General features: G+C 38.9%; 1 protein-coding gene across 2 annotated transcripts in view; it reads right to left on the reverse strand.

Moving 5' to 3' along the window:
- The window catches only part of RASGEF1A (RasGEF domain family member 1A), a 174634-nt gene extending 152494 nt beyond the window's left edge, over positions 1-22140 (reverse strand). Inside the window, exon 1 of one of the 2 annotated variants that reach the window (XM_085312330.1) lies at positions 21868-22137. The gene's annotated coding sequence lies outside the window, so the exon portion shown is untranslated. Of the gene's footprint in view, positions 1-21867 lie in introns of both variants that reach the window. The other variant, XM_085312332.1, reaches the window with a different exon arrangement.
- Positions 22141-22769: the final 629 nt, after the last annotated feature.

The raw sequence follows: 22769 nt of genomic DNA on the forward strand, positions 1-22769 counted from the left end.
ACTGTTGAGGACACATAACTTCCCTCCTCTAGTCTGGAATAAATTGAACAGCTTGAGCCAAAGAACAGTCAACTTATTAGCAGGAGTTGAGAAATATACTTGGCTTTTTACTTGGCTTTTCCCTCTTATAAATAAATAGCTGAGAGAGATACAGCAGCGTGAATACAGAAAAAGAAAACCTAAAACTGTTTAAAAACCATATGTCAATATAGATTAATGGGAAATGAGAATAAACTCTGTTCTCTAATATTGCCTAAAAATGAGACAGACACTAAATATTTTCCCAAAATCTCTTTCAAAAAGAGTTAGTTTAGCTGTAATTGATACCCACTCTTGGATGTAATGAAGAAATCTGAGATGTGCACACGGCCACCCAGTGAAGATGCTAGAAAACTGCCAATCCTGACATCACGTGAGAGGAAGATGGTGATTAACACCACATGTCATACAAASAGGGTATTTTTGCATTCAGGACGAACCACAGGGACAGCAATGTGTAACTTGCCTTTTTACCCACTGGCTGAGAGAGATGAAAGGAACAAGAGAAAGTGAAGCCAAATTGCTGAGTGAATATTGCAGGTACAGAAAATATCTACTAAACTTTTGAGGAATGAGTAGGACAAAATTTTTCTATATTTGCTACTTTTTGATATAGGATGAAGACTTCTATTATTCATTTAATTTAGTCTTGAGACTTGTCAGTATTCCCTAAAAAATGTTGTTCTCTTGAGACTGAAGTACAAAAAGACCTTGGTAATATATTCATCATAGGCATTCTACTTTGTAAGGAGGTTATTGTACCAGGAAATTTTGATGAGAACTCTTCTTGCTCTATTTTTTCTTTACAAATGCAGTGGTATTTCTCCTCCATATGGGAACCTTTATATATTGCAGAAACAACGTTAACATGTCTTCGTATCACTCTGGAAGATTAAAGCTTAAAGCACTCCTGTCCCTTTTATCCATCCCTTTTTCACTTCAACTCAGTTACTGAATCTTCTTTCTGATGCATGCAATGCTTTTCATTCTAAATATCTCTGGATTATTTTTGGCAGTACCTGTCACAGGATCATAGGATAAATCAGGTTGGAAGAGACCTCAGAAAACCTAGTCCAACCTCCTGTTCAAAGCGAGATCAGCTGTGAGATCAGGCCAGATTGTTCAGAGCTTCATCTGGCCTTATCTTGAAAACCTCCAAGAATGGGGATGATGTTTCTCTGGGCAAGCTGTTCCACTGCTTGGCTGCCCTCATGGGCAATCACACGGAAAACTTTCTTTATATTCAGTTTGAACCTCTCTCTTTTCACCTTATGCCCTCTGCCTCCCTTCCTTCAGCCATATACCAATGTGAAGAGCCTGGCTTCATCTTTTTCATAATCTATTTAAGGAATAATTCTCATCTTATTTTTTTTTTTTTATCTTTCACATTTGAAAAACAACAAACGGTTATCCTGGGCTTACTTTTAGGTACTGCAGTTACACCTCTCTCCTGTTGTGCAATTTCTGCTATTTATTTTTACTCCTTTACTTTTTAAAATCTCCTTTGAAGCATCTTTGCAGGCACTAAAAAAACCGCCCTCCCCTCCAATTACTGTCTTAACAAAAAGTGTTACATTAATACATCAGTTCTAGACTGCTGTTCTACCTGTGGTGTTACCTATAGTGACCTGAACAAGAGYGAACAGAAAAAGAAATTCCATTTCTAACTAGTGAGTTAAGTTGGTTATGTTTCTGCTTGTGCAATGGTGCCTGGTTTCAGCTTAAAAACGGAAAAGTGTTTGAGTGAGTATCAGGTTTAGCTAGCTCAGGTACTGACAATGTCATATTTTAAACTGGGTAATTACAGTATTTACTTTTGTGCTACTCAATGAATCTGACACTAAGCTTGTGATGAATTTTGCCTAATAGCAGGGGAATGAAATTCTAAGTAAGAACAGCATTAACTAATAGTGGGGAGCATATATGTCTTGCAGTGTTTGCAATCCACGTAGGTGAGATGAAAAAAGAGGAGATGATAGTAAGTAGGCACAGAAATGCCTTGCCCAAGATCAYAGAGGTGGGAATTGAACCTAGTTTTTAAGACTGATTCAAACACTTCAGCCAGGCCACATTGTCTTTGCTTCTCACTGATGTGTGTCAGAATGTTTTCCAGTATGTAGCTATCAACAGAGAATTGACTCTGTGCACGTGCATGTGTGCACACACAAGTGCGTGCGTGAGAGAGAGAGACTGACTGGTTTACTGATGCACTGAGACTGGTGGGATGGCATAGCTGCCTCTCCTTTCAATTTCCTCTTTCAAGTCTTTACAAATTACTGTGATCTTTTAATAGCGCCCAGTAAGGGTCTTAAAATCACTGTTTAAAAATCTCCCAAAGGAACCCTCAGAGGAATACCTGCCGTGTGAAAAGAGAGAGGTAGTATAACAAAGGAATATCTAGTACTATTTTTTCTCTATGTTATAATATTATTACTGTTCTTTTGAAAGGGACTTGTACTGTATGTATAATGAGCTAGCAGGAAGTCATAATTCATGGTGATTCCTTTTTATTTTCTTTTTTAAAGTAGAAATTAAAAGTATAAATTGGGCAATTCAAATGGGGCAATGTCTTTTGAGCTTCGGTATTTCCAGCAGAAAATATTAGTGTAAAAGCCCATGCTGCTTTCTGCATCTATATGACAACTGATATCAAGAAACTATGAAGCTATTGGCCAGGATAGCTATTAATCCATTAGAGGTGTCTGTTAAAATAATGAAAAAAAATGATGGCTGATAAGATTAGTAATGACATAAAGAATCTTTTCTCCTCTGGTTAATATGTCCAAAATTTGTTACTGCTGACAGCTGTTTGGCTCTTTCTGTTTGATAATCTGATAGGTTTGGCTGGTTACTGGTGGGCAACTGTCCACACCATGCAACTGGCACTCCCTGGGATTGTTCCGTAAAGCCAGGTTTTGCGTGGGTGTAGCGGTACAGTATTACTACCCTTATGCTTAGAGCTGTCCCCTCGAGGCCATGATTAATGTAATTTGGCTGGCAAAGATGCAGAGGCAGCTTGCATTGCTACTGTCCATGCTGTACTTGTCTCTGGTTTAATGGAGTGCTTCAGTTTCTATGGCTGTATTAGTCTGGCATTTTTCTCCAGCACAATAAAAAATACTTAAAATGCTACATGTGCACTTTTACTTAATCACAAAAACAGTATTTCTTAATTTAAGAAAAATGCTGATTGTAACAACCGACTTCAGAGTGTGGTACAGTCAGGCAGGCAAGCAGTGATTAGGCAAGCATCTTTCACTTGTCCTATTACCAAGAGGATTCTCAGAAAACAGGAAATGCTGGTTCAAAAAATGGCTCTTAAGAGTATTGAAATAGGGACTTGCCTGACCCACAGCAGTACCCTGGGCTGCTAATTATTCTGGGGTCTCTTCTTTTGTAAACTAGAATGTTCATTCTTGACTTGGAAAAAAAATCCAACATTTTCTAGTTAAAAGTCTAATCAAAACTCAAAATTTCTGTTAAGAAAGAAAATTACAAAGAAAATCTTTGGTAGTGCTGCTGAAAATGCTGCTCTGTGAAAGCTATTATTAATAAGATATCAGTATTACATAAGCTGATAGACATTTACAATACCTTTGAAAGTTTTTTGCAGCTTCAGGAGTTTAACAGAACATCATCCCAAACTAAGCAGTTATTGTTTTTCTATCTAAATTCTCCCTGTAGTGTAAAATGGACATATTTTTCTCCTTCACAGAGTGTGCTAGTGTTGTGAGCTGTCAGGCAACTGCTATGCAATCTCCCTGGAGTACGTAAAATGAATCCTCTGTAAGGTATATGAGTCTTGTGAGCTATTTTTGAGGTGGAAGCTGTTCTATAAATATTTTAGGCATAATTAGAATATATTGGGAGAGAAGTTCCTGTGGAAATTTAGTGAGGAGCTTGACTGGCTAGTGCAGGCTCTCCAAGGTGCTACCTGCCACAGACACATAAACATAGAGAGAGCTCAGTCAGCCTTCAAGGTAGGTGAGCTAGGCAGCCGCCTGTCCTAGTGAGGAGATACGGCTGGCAAGGAAGGGAAGGAAGCTTTCGCCTGTGACACACTTGCTATATGATGGCAATAGGTGTTTGCTGCTTAAATTGTCAAATATCAAAACTAACACTTTCTAACACTWTACTGGGGACTTGGGAAGCTAATAGGGGAGAGAAGCAGAGCATGCTTAAAAAATAAGTCTTCCTAGCAAAAATTGTTTTAATTTTGTTTTGTGGTGTTTATGAAAAAGGAGAATAGTGGGCTTAAACAGCTGAAGGCAAGTGCTTGTATGGCTTGCTAGCTTCATCAGGCCGACTAGACACAGATGGAGGAAGGCCAATGGAAAGAGAGGAGTCATGGCAGAGGTAAAAATGAATTGTAGGTAGAAAGAGTAGTGCCTTACCCTCTTTCCAGACAATAGCTATTTGTTTCAGCTAAACTGAAAGCATATTTATTTGATACAAAAGGGAAAAAGAGAATTTAACAGACTTGATTTCTAAAGCTACTGTAATACCTATGTGAAGGTGAGAACAAATTTAGTGCAGGAGGAGAGTCACTAAGTTGTCTACAGAGCTTAGACATGAATTCAGAATAATTCCTCAGCTAGCTAAGGTTTACTCTTTAGCATGCGTATGTACATATACACTKTAGTTATATTTACACAGATCCATTAATTCTTGTTTATTGCATGGCATTCTTTGAGAAACTTCACCTGTCTTATTCTGCTGATAGAAAGCTGAGCATATGTTTAGGTTTTGAGAAAAGTTAATCACCTCTTTGTATTAAACATGATCTGAGAGAGGATCTTATTTTCTTCATCTTTAAAATGGGAGGTACTTCAAATTAACGGTTTTGACTGATATGTGAAGTGCTTTGGAGGAAGTATGAAGATGGAAGGAACTTCAGAATGCAAAATATTGCTACTACTGTATTTCAGCTAAAATTAAATTTTATTTTCTTTAGGAAAAAAATACCAAAGTGAATATTTAATCCAGTGGAGTAGCAGTAATTTATTCAGGAACTGCATATGAACTAYGAATAGTATGCAGTATCTTCAGGTGTTGAAGTCTGTGTAATTTAGTCTTTATAAATCTTTACATTTAAAGAATCGAACAGATACATCATTAATTTTTTGGATGATGTACAGAACCTTTTCTCCCCTCTTCCATCTGTCTCTAAGATTCTCTTCCCTTTCCCCCCTCCCCTTCAGAGTAAAAATGCTAAGTAATCCTGGAAACAGGAACTGTATTTAGAGCCTGCTAGTTAGCTCACTAAGAGAAGCATTAATGCAAATCAGTTTATGCCTTTTAAAGAATGGTGCAATCATGTGATGCCTTTCTCAGGCATAAAAGATAAAGTATATCAAATTTAGAGGCTGCATATATAAATATATCCTCTTAAACAAAAACCTTTGGTGTCATGAAATGAGAGGTATGGAATAGGAAAAGCAAAAAGATAATGGAATTATGCTAGCCATTAAGCTAGCAGAGGGCACGTATTTTAGTGAAAAATGCTAATAAAAACCTGTTAGAACATCTCCCCCAGTGCCTGACAATCACATCATTTGTGTAAAGCCTATGCTGCTATTTGTTAATAGAGTTGCTATGGCAACTGAAAACCTACATCTCTTAAAGGTAAAATCAGAAGTGCAGTGAGTGTTGAAAGCCAAATGCCAACTTAAAAACAACAAGAAACCCACAAATGTGCATGCATGTGTGCACACACACTTTATCTCTTCTGCATCTTTTCACAATAGATAATGATTAAAGCTTTTCTTTTCTTTTTTTTTTCTTTTTTCCATTCTGGCACTGGGAGGGGAAAATGTGGGGACTAAGTAGTAAAATGTGAAACCCTCTTGGAGATGGAGACTACCTGCAGAACTGCCAGCAATTTCTTTGACAGATGGTATCAGGTCTCAAAAGACTCTTAATTGGCTTAGCATAGCCAAGGCACGTGTTACAAGTGGCTTAGATAAAGCCAGCAGATACGCATTAGCCTGATGACTTGATCTTGTAATGGTGCTTTGAAAGAAAAATAGTGTCAAGATGGTACAACCCCATTTTGAAAGGGCTGTATCTGAACCTCTCAGCATCTGCAATGCTTTGCTGCAGTCCTAGTACAAATCACTAAAAAAAAAAAAAATGTGAAGCTCATGTTGCAGGCTGGTACAACCTCTGTGTTTGCACGTAAAACTCCATGCTGTTCCTACTATGGCATTAGCTAGTTGCATTGCTGGTAAACAGCAAAATTCTAGATGACTTCATAGGAGCTGTCTTAAAAGATCACTCTGAGGGGAATATGCTTTTTATGAGTATTTCTAAAGAGCATCCATCTGAAGATCTTGGCATATGTAACGTTTATGTACAACTCCCCTGGTCCTCTGATAAACAGTGTTCATAAAGGAAGGACTAAACTGTGTTGAGCTGCCTAAGAAAGTGTTAGGTGAAAAGGCACTTTCAGCAAAGTCTGGACAGAGAATCAGTGCGATAAGTTCACTGTCATTTAGCTCAGTGTGTTGGAATAAAAAAATCAGTTAAATACAGGATTATTTTTGCTCCTAACCCAGTTGTTACCCATTTCAAAAGAAGATTTGGAATGAAGCATCTGTGAAGAATCTGAGGTATTGTTCCGAAGTTTAAAGGACTTCAGAAGCCAAAAGGAGGGTATTTTTGCCTAGTACACAATGCAGACTGTTCCAAGGATGTAGCAGATGATATTCTACAGCTCTAGTCTGCTCTACCAACTGGCACAGCCAAATGATTCATTAAACTTAGGGATTTTCTATTTCTTTTCCTTTGGAAGTGCCTTTAAAAAATTACTGGTTATTGTGCAATGAAGCTTCCTCTAGGCCACCAGTGTTGCTGGATCTGTGCTAGATGTTGTCTTTGTTATTGGTCTGAATGGAATTTTTGAAACTAAATTCAGCTGCAGGGCCACATGTCTCATGGGAATTGTTAGGGAAAGCCATGGAATTTCAGGAAATTAAAACTTTTTAGAAAACGTTATAGTCTTATTGATAAGCTATATCTGTCAGTGTTAAGCGTTGCCAGGAGATTTCTGTTTCTTTCCACAGGAGTTACCAATGGAGTAGAAAGTCAGCTGCTGTTGGTAGGGTTTTTYGAGTTGTTGGTTTTTATTGCAAGGCTGCTATTTAATTTCAGTGTTAAGAAAAATTGCTACAACTTTCTGTAGTCAAAATGGTTTTTTTTTTCTTTTTTTTCTCTTGACCCTTTTCTACTTTGGTGATTCTCTAGACAGTAAATGAAGCCTTTCGGTGTCTGTCTGTTAAACAGCACTGACTTCGCAGCTTATCAGTGCCTGTCAGTGCTCCTTCTGGAGCACTGGAGCACTTTCACCCACTATGATTTGCCAGAAGGTGATTCTGGCAAATTTTTTGTGCAGCTGGTTAGTTAAATTACTTGGCTGAGCTTGTCGTAGTCATTAAAATAAGCCATTCATTTATGTTTTGCGTAGTCGCCAGGTTTTCAAAAATCTTCATTGTCCTGACTTGCAAGGGCTTTTTTCCATTCCAGGAGCTCTAAAACGTATGTCCTCAGTGGGCAACCTATTTTTAAAAGAAATCCCCGCAAAACCAGCAGCAACTCTCCTTCCCAACTCCTCAAAAAAATTCAGGGAAGCCAATGGCTCTGTCTGCAATTGACGTATGATGCAATACATTAAAGAACCAAACATCAAAAATGAATTTAAAAAAACCTGTAGCGTTTAATTATTAATAATTGATTTTTTACATCTCTAAAAGCAGAAATAGAAGAACCCTTTCTCTTTCTGAGCAGCTATTGCAAGATTTGAAGGCTTAGACACCTTCAAATGAGCCTGGGCATAGAGATGCTGCATGAAACAACAAAAGAAAATTATCCTGTGGAGAATGACATTCAGAGAATCGGTGGATTCATGTAGTTACTTGTTAGCATACTGAGAACAGGAGCACAGAAGCTGCTTTTGTGGAATTACACAATGAGATTATCGAAGATTGGAGATGATAGAAGGGGAGCAGGCCCAGGAACCCACTGAGTATTTGTTGAGCATGATACTGAAATAGGAGCACCTACAAATCCTTATTTAGTTCCACAGTTCAGTGTAAGGATAGTCACAGATTCATACATCTCTTGCAATATTTGCCGACTGTCTATGGGATAAAATTGTTTGTGGTTCTCTAGAGCTTAGTCAGCAGTCTACATAATGGGTAATATTCCCATTTTTGTCATGCTTGAATTTTGTGTGTTAAATGCAGGTATTTTTTTAGTTAGAGCATTAATTTGAATTTTGGTTTTCCTAATACTATCATGTTAGAATTGTTTGTTTATGTGCATATGTGTGTGTGTGTGTGTGTATGTGTATAATATATAKAGAGAGATGTATATAGATATATATAATTTGCTGCACTGTTCAGAAATTCCTTCTTGTTTTGTGGTGGTCCCCTCAGCTGGAAAGAAACAGGTATGCCAAAAGGTTTCTCTGAACTACTTATACGTATGAAGAGCAAGCAATCTACACAAACCAATAAAATGGCGCCCCACGTCTCCAAATTAGCATTTGACAGAGTTTGATTAAAATTGATATTGAATTCAGCAAGTCAGTGAATTCTTACCTAGCACAATCTATAAAATTAATCAGCCACAAAATGCCACGTGCAGATTGGCAAGCTCGTCATCCAAGAACTTTTGGAAAAAAAGCACAACTGGCACTTTAGATCCCTAGTACGTACGAGAACAATATGTTTCACAGCAGTTTGTCACAAAACAGCATGCATATTAGCAATTCATTGCTCATGAAGACTACCACATGTACAATAAATATAGGTATATATGATGATGCTCTTGTTAGGAGGGCTGCTTGGTTGTATGCATCAGTTATGGAGTCCTTTGTCACACTTACAGAGGTCCCCTCCATAAGTAAATGCTTGTTTCAGGTTTCACGGATGCTATTTGGAGCGCAGCAGGATACAAACTTGCACAAGTTTTTTGTGAAAGCTTTAAAGTGATTTTGGAAGCAGCAGCATTATTCTTGCAGGTGCCCACTCTACCACCCCTGGGGAGCCATTAGGAAACCAACGTGATTATTTGTTTTGATTTCGGCTTGTATGGTACGGCCTCAAAAGCTATGTCAGAAAAAGGCTAGATGAGTGCCTCCAAAACTTTGTTTTTATAATACCATTGAAAATCGCCTTCCAGGATTGCTCCAGACCAGCTGCCCAGGGACTAATTTCTCAATATCTAATTTATTAACCTTGAATCCATACCAGTATTGGACAACCTGGGGAAGATAGTTTATAGACTTCCATGTCGGTTAGGGTTCTGAGTTACATAGTGTGTTGCCGAAGGAGTGGGGCAAACTCCTTGGCTGTGTCTGTGACAGGCAACGGCACTAACTGGCCGATTCCCCAAGCGCAAGGAAGTCAGTCACAGAGTTGTCCAAATCTATCTTTGGACAACAAATCCATCCCTCTTGGCAGTTTCCAGCACATGCATTGCTGCAGTCCCCCAAAGGGCTTTCCGGCACTGTCTGTGCTGCGGGTACCTCTCTCTCTGAAAAGCCTCCTGGCTTAACTCTGTATGCTGGCTGCAGTCAGCAGGCTCTCCCCTGGTCAGTCCCTATGCCRAACTCTCTGAAGAGCTGCACAGAGTTGTTAAGTCTGAATTAATTTTCTCTTTTGGGCTGTTGAGACAAGGTAAGTTGTCCCACCATGTGCCTAAACACTAGCTGATAGAAAGGCAAGTCTTCTACCCTGGGAAGATCCCCTGGCAAGTCCTAGGGAAGCGGAGACTCTCTTGCTCCCGCGCCTCAAGCCGAAGTAATGCGCCAGGTGCCATGGGTGGTATGTACGTACCCGTGTCCACCCGGCCCTGCTTACCCACCTCTGCACCAGCCCTGAGTCTGCAAGTTGTGCTCCCGTATAACGGSGATCTGTTGCTGTGAATATACCCAAAGTGATTAAACAATAACTAAACTATTATTAAAATAGCAAAATCATATCAGGGTGAATGAGATAACCTTAGTTACTACTGAAGAGATTTATGTAACTGTTTGCTGGTGAGAAGCTACTTAGTTTTCCTCTAGATGTCTAGCATAGTGCAAATAATGTTAAATGGTTTGAATGGTTAGAAAAAACTGTTCTTTTCTGTCTCTAGCTGTAGCATGTGTCTGCRTTAAGTATGAAAACCATGATCAGGGTGCCACAGTGGATGTGACCTTAGTAACCCTGGGGAATAGTTATACAGTTTATCCTGTATAGTTCAAAATGATATTTACTGCTATTTAAACAAGGCTGTAATAAAATATTTATGAAATAGTCCTAAAATGCTAAGAAGCTAGAAATGAGTGTTGGTTTTTCTCGAGTCTCCTCCTTCACTGCTCCAGCCTAGTTGTTCTTTTCAGATGAATTTTTAAGTCCAGGTCAGTTCGTTCATTCTTAGAGACCAACATTTCCTTCTCCCCAGATGTTGTTTTCAAAACCTCAGAGGTACTGTATTGTGCAGTAAATGATTTGAACTGATTTTAGGAAATTACTATTCAAGACCATTGTTTTATGTTTTCCAAGGTCATTACATCATATTCTTTATAATTATGACCTCTGTTTCTCTGCATATATTTTGAATACTTCATTTGAGTGATTTGAAGCAGATTTTGGTTTTGTTTTGTCTTTTTTTTTTTTAATTAGTACAATTCTATCCAGCAATTTAACTGAGAAATTAAATAGAACAGGTAACTAAGTCCTACACAGAATACCTTTTAGTATAGAATATAATAATTTGTCTAAATAGCCCTGCATGTCTTGTGTTTAAACCATTTGGYCCTCAAAGTTAATTTATAAGCTCTCATTTATGCTCAGGCTTCAAATGAATGTTAGCAGATGTTGGCAAGAGAAAGGAACTATCCGCTGTGCTACAGGGATGAGTCTAGCTGCAAAGCTGGAGAACGCAGTGAGCTGAAAGTGCGTGCTCTTTTCAGGGAAACCAAGCACAGCACCATGCCYGCTTCCCTTTGACATGGTGAAATAGAATTGTTCACCTGTTGCCTAAACACTTTCCTTGTTTTAATGCAGCAGAGTTGTCACTGTTGAATAGTATCCACCGTATGTGATAAGCTGTGAATATGGGATGATGAGGTGGTGACTTTCTGGAAAGGAACAGAATTAATCTTCAGAATTCCCCACTYCTTAAAAAAGACCTTCTGACAATTTGAAAACTGACAAGTGTGAGGGTTGTTAAAATTCATGCAGCTTGGAAAAAACTCCATTGGATTGTCCATTTAAGCATGTTTTAGGCTGGAAGCTTTTACTAGCTAGTTACAAATATATTGATTTTTAAAAAGAAATTATTGACCTTTAAAACCCTGGAGTCAGCTGCCTCACTTATTGGAGACATTTAGTTATTTATATTCACAAAGGCCTAGCTATGAGCTGAGGATTTTCAGTCAGACCCGAATAGCGATTAGGAGGTGAAAGCACTGCATCTACATAAAATATAATTAGATAGGCCTGATCGCAGAAGGCTGAGATACCACTTGGAGTTTACGTTCCAGAGGAGAGGACCTCAAACTTTACTACTTCGTTTCTTCCGCTCCCTCTCTGGAACACTTTTTGCATCCTCTGCCATTTGAAAAAGTTGGTTTATCCACCACCCTTCCCTTCTCTGCCTGCCCCAGTCCATGCATAGCATGGAAACATTCCTGTGCCAGTGACGCACTGGGTGCTGGGGCTCAGTACGAGCTACACACGCTCAGCTTGCTCTGCTTTCATAAGCCCAGTCAACAGTGAGTCTCTGGTAAGCCAAGAAGTAGGGCTTCAAGCTTCCTCCTCCTCGGGACAAAATTCATGGTCCCCAAATTAGAGCTGTTATCACGGAATAAACTATTGTTGACTGAGAGGGAAAAGGGAAAWTCATTCCAGGATTTTAAATGACCTTCTATGCTCCAGAAAGATGCTGCAGGTTATTTGTAAGCCATGACCACAGATTAGTAAGCAAAGTTTCTACCCAAATTGATTAATAGAACCATGAAAGTAGCTCACAAATAGTGAGGAAAAGCTGGAAAAATACTGTCTGTTGTGACTAAAGAGTTGTAAAATAAGATGGTGGCTATGTTTTGTATACATATATATATATACATATATACATATATATATATATAGGTTGTGAGCTTCTAAAAAGAGCAACYTCAAAATACCCTCAAAAGTCCCCTGGGGAGACAATTATGATACCACATGCTGTCTTGATATGTCAGTAATAACTTTTTTAAACAACAAATAATAAGTTCTTTTAGGCCATACCCTCTAAGCAGTTTCTGTACTGACATAAATGGGTGTGATTTTAGGTTTCTGAATGAGGGCCAAATATATGTACCATTAGTTGTCTGATCTGCCAAAGGAGGGCTGGGATCTCTCTGCTGCTGTGTCTTGTTATATTTACATTTTCACCTTAGAAAATAAATTGTTTCCTAAATTCAGGCAGACGAACAATTTTCTGGCTGTCAAAATAYATTTAGTAGTAGTACACGAATGGGATATTAGTTACTGTGAGTTAACACTACAGATCTGAAGATTAAAARCAATGCCGCAATTTAGCAACTGTAGATTGATGATATATGAAGTAATAGATGTTTGGGTGTTTTCCTACTGACAGTTCTTCAGCTTTTCCCTACCTAAAATGCTGAGTTAATATCACAGAGCTTTCCATTCCCAGCTGGTTACCTGATGTAAAACATTTATTTCTGGCACATCTGAGGTGTTCAGGGAAGAGATTGCCATGGCTTTACATGGTCCTGAATCATAACAGCAAAAACTGAATCCTCAGTTAATTCTACRGCTTTTAATTTTCACACTAGTAGTAAAGTAGCACCCACGTTTCTCCCCTCCATTATTTTCTTCAGCAGACCACAGRTTTTCCCTCTTGCAGTATTTTTAAGGAGATGCTAGTATCGTGTACTGTGCTACTTCAGTGATTGTTCCTAGCTCTTTTCTTTCTTTTGAAGTTCACAGAATCTGCTCTCCTTTAGCCTCATGGGCCACAAGCCTCTGCTCCCTTCAAACGCCCGTGCTTGGGTACCAGCAACGAGAMGAGATGCTAAAAGGCAGACTGGATTCTGCTTATGTGACAAGGCAGCCCTGCAGATATTGAATTGTCCGCCAGAAGTTTCAAAATTCACGTCTATCCCATCGCCACAGAGAAAATCCATTTTCCTGCAGGGCTTCAAAATGATGATTGGCAAGACTAGGAATGGTACTGAATTGATTTTGCAATGTACTATGAACTAATGCCACACTGAGAGCTCTCTCTTGCTATGCTATGGCTCTCTCACTTCCCCTGTCTCTAGCAGGCATGACCCCTGCTTTCATTGCACTAGGGTTGCRAGCTGAAGGTGCGGACACCTTGTAGGCATATTTGGCTCCAAAGACATTTATGGTAGCTCCCACCCGTAGTATGGATCACAGGACAATCCTGGCTTTAGAGGGRATGACATCTGTGGCATCATCTGTATTTTCTACTTTATTATATTTGTTTTTATTTTCTGTTATCCTCAGTCACTATTGCCTTTTCTTCTTTTTKCTTTTGTATTCATTTGCATTTTAATTCTTATTTTTTATTGATTCTTCTCTAGCTGCATTATAAATGCGAGAAATGTAGAGAATGGGAGAAAATACATCTTATTTTCTTGTCCCCCTTTCCTTCTCTGCTTTTTTCTTTCCTTTATTTTCCTACTCACTCTGCCTCTCCTTTTCTCCCTCAGGTGTGTTTATTTTATTTTTATTCATTAGCAGAAGGAAGAAATACTGCAAACTTTCTTTCTTTCTTTTTTTTTTTTTTTTTTTCCTCCCCTCTGGCTGGAATGCAGGGAATGATTGAGGGAACTGAGGAGTTTTCCCTGTTAGTAAATCCTACCATAGAGTTGCACGGGAATATTGTTCTCCCATGATCTCTCTCTCTCCCCTACTGTATAAAAGTTGGATTTTGATTTCTGGAATCCTTCWCAGTATATAAGCATTTGGCTCCAGAAAACTTTATATGCTCCTTTTGTAAGAAAGTGCACAAAGAGGATTAACATTTACATTCACCTTTTGAGGTGCAGCACTGAGAAAATTTTGATAAYGGTAAAACCTAGTGGTATTCCTTTTCCCTATCATAGTATCTAGGAACAATGCACTGAAGAAAAAGTAAATGATTCAGGCAGGGGRAAAAAAAGAATAATGTGATAGTGCTGGGTTTCTCCTCAGACTTCTGGCATTGTTATTAACTTTTTGATAAGTTGGAGACGTGCCTGCCACTATGTTGAATCCTAACTTATATTCTGTAATCGCTTTCCTTTTCTTTAGGTTTCTCTCAACTTTCTTTAAGAATGACATTTTGTGATTAAATTGCCATATTTAGACAGAGCAAATGTGTTGCAAGGAAGGCAAATTTAGTTTATTTGGTCTGAGGTATATGTAGGGGGCAGAAAGAAATGATCCCTGTCTTCTGATCAGCAGTTGTAATGTCCTACATTGGCAGCCCGAATTACCATTTTTAAGATCTGTATGTRTTTTTATAACAATGGAATTATCTTTACAAGATACTAGGCTTGACAYAGGTAAAATTGGATGAAATTGCATGGTTGCTGTGATACACTGCAAGTCAGGCTCAATTATTCAGTGGTCCCATTTGGCATTAATATTTATGGATCTTTCTGTTAGTTTTTTGTTTTCCTTTTTCATCAGGTATCAAACTTCATTATAAGCAAGTATCCAACTTAATTATTTTCAACCCTTGAGGTTTCAAACCTGTTAAATAACAGTAAAGATCAGTAATTGTTTTACTACTAATACTGAAAACATAATACTGCTGGCAACAGAGGACTGAGCAAAACAGTAAGGAAAATGTAAAGGCACAGACAGCATTATTAAACTGTTTCACAAAAGACAAACACAACTGTCAGATTAACACTTCAGAGCAGAGCTAACAGTTTTAGTTTACTCTTCCATTTCCCTGGTGAAGAAGCTAGCAGTGGAATTATTTGGCATTCTTAGAAATGCAAGGCTTTCTTCCTTGTTTCCTTCCCTTTTAAAATAGTTACTAGCTATTATGTAGTTACCAGCTATAAGGTGGTAGATGCTTTCTGCAGTTCCTGGTGACATACACACTGTCTTGTTTTTTGCCTCATTTTTTCTGTCAGTCCCRAGTACTGTTCTGTTACAGCCTCCAAAGACAGTAGCTGCAGTATGCAGGGTTCTTGGTGCCTCCTGGTAGGAAATGCCATTGCTCTGCTGCACTTCACTCCAGTAGTGTCCCTGAGAGAGAAACCTCGACTGTGTCCTGCCACGGCAGGGTTTGCAGGTGTTTTATAACCTAAGCTATGTCCTGAAGATTTATGGAGTAATTTCTAGATTGCAATAATTCATCTGGGAACCAACTGGTGTACTTGAGTTTACTTATGTTAATCACCATAAAGAGGAAGTGGGAGAAGAGAAAAGAGGGATTTGATTGAGTAAAAAGCAAGGCTAAGAAATTCTGGGATATCTCGTGTTTGTTACAACTATTGCTTTTCTATGTTAATTGGTTGCAAGACTGCAGGGAATTAAGTAGTACCAAGTCAGTACCATTTTGTGTGATCAGAACCATCAAAGAAACAGCAAGACCCAGTCCCCCCAGGCAGGTTGTTTATGTCTTAAACTCCAGCCTTGGACTTGTCACATGTGAATAACATCCAGCTATATTCCTTATATTCTGGTTAACACCAAGAAAGAGATGCTCTTGTGCATCCTATTCAGAAGGGTTTATAATCTCTTCAGGCATCTGCTTTTTATGTTCTCATTCAGTACAGCGGACTTGATGCAGTGATGATGGTAAAGTTGTGAGGACTTGGGCAAGGCAGGGTTTGTAGGTGCTTTAGGACCTGAGGAAAGGCTTGTATGCCTCACAGCTTGAATGTTCTTGTCTACTTATGTGAGGGCACCTATTTAAAGTGACTATTTCTGCCTTCAAGCCTTGTCTCAAAGATGTCCGGATGTGATTTGGGAAGCTGAAGTTGCATTTCTGCCTTGGTGCTAGTTTTTTTGCTTTTGCATCTGGAAGTGTTTTGATGCCATACATGCATATGTGCGTACACACAGTGCACACATTTCCATATGATTTTTGAGTGTCTTATCTTTTTAATTTTAATTACAGGATTTGGTTGTTTAGGACCAAGAAAAAATTTGAGTCCTTTCATTGTAAAAGACAAAAAAAAAAAATCTGCAACAGAGAGTAATGAGAGCTCATTTTTGTTGTTTCTACCATATACTTCCTTTGTGCCCTTATGCATTTTGGTGCATTAATTTTTTTGTATTGCCCAAGGGGAATGCTAATACATAGAGTATGACAAAGATTCTAAATTACTGTATAAGAGTGGTTGAAAGAGTGACATTTATTGTGATAAGTTGTATATTGTAATTGTTGCCATAGTTATGCTCTACTTCCTGCCTTGATTTCTGCTTCCATAGTCATTGTCTAACAAAAATGTGCATTAGCAGTCTTATTTTATTTACAAGTCCTAAGAATAATTACTGTTTTTTTACCAAACTGCTTTAGTGTTTTCCAAAGTTGGGAAGATATTTAGAGRTGACAATATGTGAAATTTTTAGTTTGTATCTATATAGTCAAGTATTTTCTTCTGTGTGCAGTATGGATTAGCACAAACAATTGAAGGTAAGAGAAATAGTTTGAAATAATGAAAATGACTGTAAATTCACATAAGCTCGTGAGAGACCCTGATCAAGGGGTACTGGCTTTTTTTGCATCTACTTTGTAGGAAAACTGTGATAGCTTTCTGTTTGGCCATGTCTTGTAAGATTCCAGTACCTCTGCAGTGTGTAAATCTATCCTTCACTAAATGTTTTCAAGTAATGTGTTGCTGCAGATTTGAAGCTTCTTTATGAATTGAYGATCTTGGTAATTGTATCAACAAAAGATGGTTCTGGATAGCTTTTACTGTGGTTACTTGAACTTGTGGATCACGGTATTGTCTTCTGAGTAACCTAGGAATCGTTTGGATGAGGTATGTTTTGCTAACTGTTGCCCAGATGATAGCTAGTTTGCAGGTGCCTTAGGAACAAGAACATTTTTCTCAAACTCGCCTAGACAGTTAGTATGACCAGGCTGGGAAAGTCATGATCAGGAACAGGAAATAAATGCTACCTAAAGCTTTTAGAGTATAGCCAAACATCGATACTGTGTCTAATATAATTTCAGATGTGTCACCCACTGGAACTGCTCTATAGACTTTGCTCTTACAAGTGTTTCCAATTTTGAACTGTTCTTAGTTTCTTTAATGCAGCATTTCTAAACTAGTCAATAACTAAGTTGTCTCAATAGCTAAAGGGAAAATATGTCTAGCCTGAACTTAGTTTCCTCACCATTTTGGAAATCTGTAGTACAATCACAGACAGAAAAACAAAAACAAGTAAACTGCTGTGGAATGAAAACACTTGTGTCAATGAAAGAAAGAAAAATTATTTTTCTGTTGTTTCATTTGTTGAAAGACATCAGTTTTCAGAAGTCCAAATAATATGCAAASCTGAAAAGTGTGGGGAAAACTAATTTGCGGTGAACGCAATATTGGTTTTCTTTCATTTGAGCAAGAAAGGAAAAAAAATGGTGCCTTGGAAACTGCACCRTCTTCATTTTATCTCAATGAAAATATAGAACATGGTTTGCTAAAAATAAGTAAATAAATAATGAGGATTGTAATGATAAAAGGAAATAGTGCCAACAAAATAATTAAGTAAAAACTGAATATTACTGAAATTATTTTAAACATGAGTCTATTAAAATTCAGTTGTGATTGGGGTTTAGGTATTCTCTTGTATTTGTATTAGGTCCTGAGACTACTTTAATGCATGTACTCTAAGAAACATTACCCAGTTCTTATATAATGTCTCAGTGGCTCAGTTGTTTGTACTCTTCTCTGATTCAGATGGTCAAAGGCTCAGATTCAGATGGACTGAAAATGCTGGAGAGCAAGGTGTTCATTTTTGCTGAGAGATACTAAGGCAAAGAAGATAGTATTACCCCATTCTCTGATTCATTCATCCCTAATTTAAAGCATGTTTGAAATCAAGACTTCTTTAACCTGAAGAAGAAAGCATAGTCTTATCAAAATATAATATCTAATTATAAGAGTTGGATGCATGTTTTGAATAATAAAGACACTTCCATCCCTATGAAGCACCTAAATCTTGGACTAAGATTAGATTTTATCATAACTGATGATTTTAGAAGATGTTTTAAGAAGTTTCAGGAAGGCAATATAGCATGTGTGTGACGTCCCCTGTTTTAAAACCAGTGCCTGTGTACAATTCAGCTTAATATAACATGTCAATAATGATTAACAGAACTACTCTAAATATTGCCTGTAGCCGACTTTTGTTTACCTTTTACTAAAGTACTAGGCAATGAGGTGGAGGTGATCTTGACAGCGTTCAGTGTTCAATGAACAGAGCTAGTGCTGCCTGAGTTTCAGGACCAGTAATAGTGAACCGTGAAAGGGGCAGATGAAATTTTACCCGTCTCTATATACACACATCTATATACAGGAGGGTATGCTTTATTAAGTAGTTAAGATGAACTAGATACTTTCCTAGAGGTTGTTATCAAGAGCTAGCATGTTCCTAATGTGTAAAACCTTGTTAAATTGTTTAGAGCTCCTAATRTTTGGATGGAAGGGGTTATCTTCAGATGCAATTTACAGAAATACATGGGAACTAAAGTGAAGTAGTTTCTATTTAAGGTGATTTTTTGAGTTGAACAACTTGGCTGAATATCTTCTTTGTGAAAGCAATCAGTTATAAAACTAAGTCCATTTAGCTAATTATCTGTGGTAAACTTGTTCCTCCCCTGATTTCAGTTTGTGGATGTGATCTACCAGGAGATTTGTAACTCAAAGCTGAGAGGATCCTCAAACATCCGTCAAAGCAGCAGCCTGGCTTCCATTAGCCATACATCGAGATTTAGGAGCAAAGTTTGTGACTGGTTTAATCTTTCTAGGCTGGATCAGCTCTAGAATTGGGCATATCTGTCTCCTGGGGTGGTTCCCCATTGAGATTCACATTAGTAATGGGTTCTCCATGAGCAGTAAGATGGGTGGAACAGCAGATAGYGCTGTGCTAACCTCTCTCTATTAGCATTGCAACAAATTTCATTCACTCTTGGTGTCTTCTGAGCTCACCAGTAAATAAATGACCCAAGCTTCATAGCTAARTGACATTGAAAGTGTTTGTTTATTTTAGTAAAAATATAACACCAGAAATGAAGCTTCAGAGAAAGGCAAGTGATAACCACACATGACCATACAATTCTTGACACCTGGACTGTAGCCAGACTATTTTCTCAACATTGTTATTAAATGCTATGCTTTTCCTCAATAATGTGTGTTGCAACAAAAAATAAAATAATAAATAAATTGAATAAAATCATGTGTTTCTGCTTTACAGACAACTCCTTGCACATGTGCTGACTCTGCAGCTGCTTCCTGCAGTGTTTGACTTCTGTAATTAGGATAACCAGTGAGCCTAGCTAATGATATTAAACTGACTGGTCCATAAGTCTAGAATGTCGTTTTTCATAAGGGTTTAATTTGCTGAGTATGGGGGTAGCAGAATACAAGGTTTGCATGTGTAATGGATGTAACTTGCTTTTTTTTTTTTTTTTTTTCCCTCTCTCTCTTGTTGCCAAGTTACAAAAAAGTGTTATCACGGTGAATTGTCCACGTTTAAATAGACTAAGATTTTACCTAAAAGGAGCCATAGTGATGCAAACTGATAATATACTAATGCCTTCAAAGAGGGGAAAATAAAYCAAAAAACACCGACCTGTGACTAGGATAATTTTATATTCTATACATTGGCCAGATAGGGTCAAAAATAGCTGYTCATACTCTGGAGACTATGACGTGTGCTACTGTAGCAAGTGAATAACAGCTTGCAAGCAATAAATAGCTACTGATATAAAACTAAATATCATGAATATTTGCAAGTATTTGAAGACAGAATTGCAGCAATCAGTTGTCTGAATTGTAYTGTGGAATTACTTTCCCTCAAAATAGTCTGATACCCTTACAATCAGGTATAATATGCAAACCCTAAGGAGAAAAGRTAAATTCAAAGAACATACCTACTAAGGCCTCTGTCCAAATAATAAGAAATAATCTTAAAACAAAACAACAGTAAATGCTTTCCAATTTCACCAAGTGGAGAAATATACCATATTCAGATGGAAAATCAGGTAGAAGCCATGCGGGCACATCAAGCATTTCTTTTGCCCCTTCTTTTGCGATTTGTTCCAAAATGCTTTAAGTTCTCTGAAATAAGAATCTGCTTTGCCCAAATCTGTGTAAAAGATTGCATAGAGTGGCAGTAACTAAGGGGAGGGTCTATTACTACTGTCTTTTTGTTAGAGAGAAACATAAGTTCTTTCCAAAAATACACATGCTGGGTCAACAGACTGTGGGTCTTGRTGACTACCTGGATGCCGAATAGTGTTCAGTGTTAATGCTGATACCTGTCTTGTCACTGTAGATGTGATCAGTGTGGAGCCTGGTCTTTGAATAGAGCTAGCTTTTTGTATTAATAATGTCAGGGCAGTTCTTAGTGGATTTCAAATGCAATTTTTAATGTATCGTTTAAAAGTCAACTCTTAATAAACTGATTGCTGGTGCACAGACAGTTAGAACAAATATTACATAAAAGATGTTGCAGAAAATGCTGTATAATGTCTAAGAAGCATAGGTACATCCAATCACATCTGCAGGTCTTTCCACAGTACAGAGAAGATGTAATCCGAAACAAATGTCTTCATTACAGTTAGCCAACTAAAGAAGATMCAAAGGTAAAATTGTGAGATTCTGCAGTGGGGCACTAGCTGGTCTGGTATTCTGTTCATAGAAAAGCGTGATGCTGTGCTAATTTAATGGTGCCAGCCTTCGAAGCAAGCCATTTATTGAAAAGCATTGGCTTGACTGAGATGAAGCTGTAGATGTTAGGTGAAATCTTTTCATTAAATAAATAAATAAAAACTATCACACAGCCCCAATAGAAACCTGCTTAGATAACTCTGCTTGAAATACTGTACCTGCTCAGAAAATGGAAGAAGAGAATTTTGCCAAGATTTCAGAATCGAGCGGAGAAGAATTTCCTTCCTTTACTATAAATTGCTGTGTGAGAAGTATGTACTATCCTTTCAGAAATCCTCCTGCAACACTGAATTTTTGATCCACAGCAGAAAAAACGCAGATGCGAATGCAGGCAGAATGTGCAGTGCCTGTGCCTCAGCAGACTTGTTCTGGTGGTTTTACTGAGCACTACTTTCGAAAAGCCTAAAAATGAATAGTATCTATTTGATCCTACAGAAATTCCTGGGAGGGAGGGGAAGTGCCGGGGAAGCACGTTTTTGTGGATTGTGGAATTTCAACTCGTTAAAGTGCTGAAACAACTGTGGTGGGAGTGAATCTGCAAGGAGTCCATGATAGATGCCTGATGCACCGTATTCCCAGAGGCAGGGCACAAAAGCACGCCTGATGGTTTAGAAATATTGAGAAGCTTCTCATTTGAACAAGAGCAGGTGGAAGTGCTGCTGCAAAAGTTGCATTAAGGGCAGAAAAAGCAATCTCTGTGCTATATTTTGACCTGCTGTCTGTACCCAGGGCACGGCTCGGTGGTGCACACGGGGTTAACACCAGGAAGACACACTGGTGGCATGTAATACCAGGTGTTAAAGCGCTCGCCGAATTAGTTCCAGTGCCAGCTTTTGTGCACAGCTTGGCACYCCTCGCAGCAACGGGCTATTTTAGCATTAAAAGACTTGTAAATGTCTTACCTTGATCTAGTCCAGTGTAGCTTTTGGGTTGTTCTCCGTCCACTAGCAGAAAAAGGGAGATTAATGCCAGATCCCAGTGAGTCATCCTAAACGGCAGAGTGGGCTCGCTCCTTGCACCGGCTGCTGGCTGCCTCCGCTGTGTGACAGCTGCCGGCTGGCGGGGGGACGAGCGTGTCCCATTCTGCAGCCCGCTGCGGGGGAGAGGCGCGGGCGGCCCGCCGACCCCGCCGCGCAGCGCAGAGGCAGCGCCAGGAATATACCATGTAGCTGCGCGCGCCCCTGCGCCCCTCGCTGCTCCGGCTCGCCACGCGCTGCCCCAAAGTTACTTTTCAATATGCAACGCACCCTCTGAATTTAAAGCCTTCCCCGGTCCTGCCCTCTCTTCCGTCTGTGCCTAAAGGAACTTCTCAGCATTTCGGCTGCGATAGTATCTCTCTGTGTCAGAGGCTGGCGTAGATGCTGCGCACCGAGTATGCCGGGTAGAGAGGTCTGCCTGGCGGCTGCGTGAAAGACGGCACTCGGGTTCTTTCAGCAGTTATGTAGTCTGGTTTTTTCCGAGAGGAAAGGCAAGGGCAGTGCAGTAATTCTGGCATCTGAGAAAAAGATGATAAAGCCTGATGGGGAACACAGAATCACGTGCAACATGTCTGGGGAGGAAGACGTTTCTTGGTTACTCGCAGCAAAAGGTTGGGTTGGGATAATTTCTCAGCCTTTGGTGATCGTCCTTGGACAGTCTGCGTATCGGGATTGTCACTACACATCAGGAATCGGTGCCAGAGACGAGGCCCTTCCTGGGGAGGCTAGGCATAATTCACAAGSGGAAAAACCGAGCTGTTGGAGTGAGCAACATTGCACTGAATGGCAGGACTTTCACCAGGGAAACGCTGCTAGCTTCTTGCCAC

The sequence above is a fragment of the Rhea americana genome, unplaced genomic scaffold (assembly GCF_003343005.1).
Source record: "Rhea americana isolate MKP2758 unplaced genomic scaffold, rheAme1 scaffold_36, whole genome shotgun sequence".
Lineage (NCBI taxonomy): Eukaryota > Metazoa > Chordata > Aves > Rheiformes > Rheidae > Rhea > Rhea americana.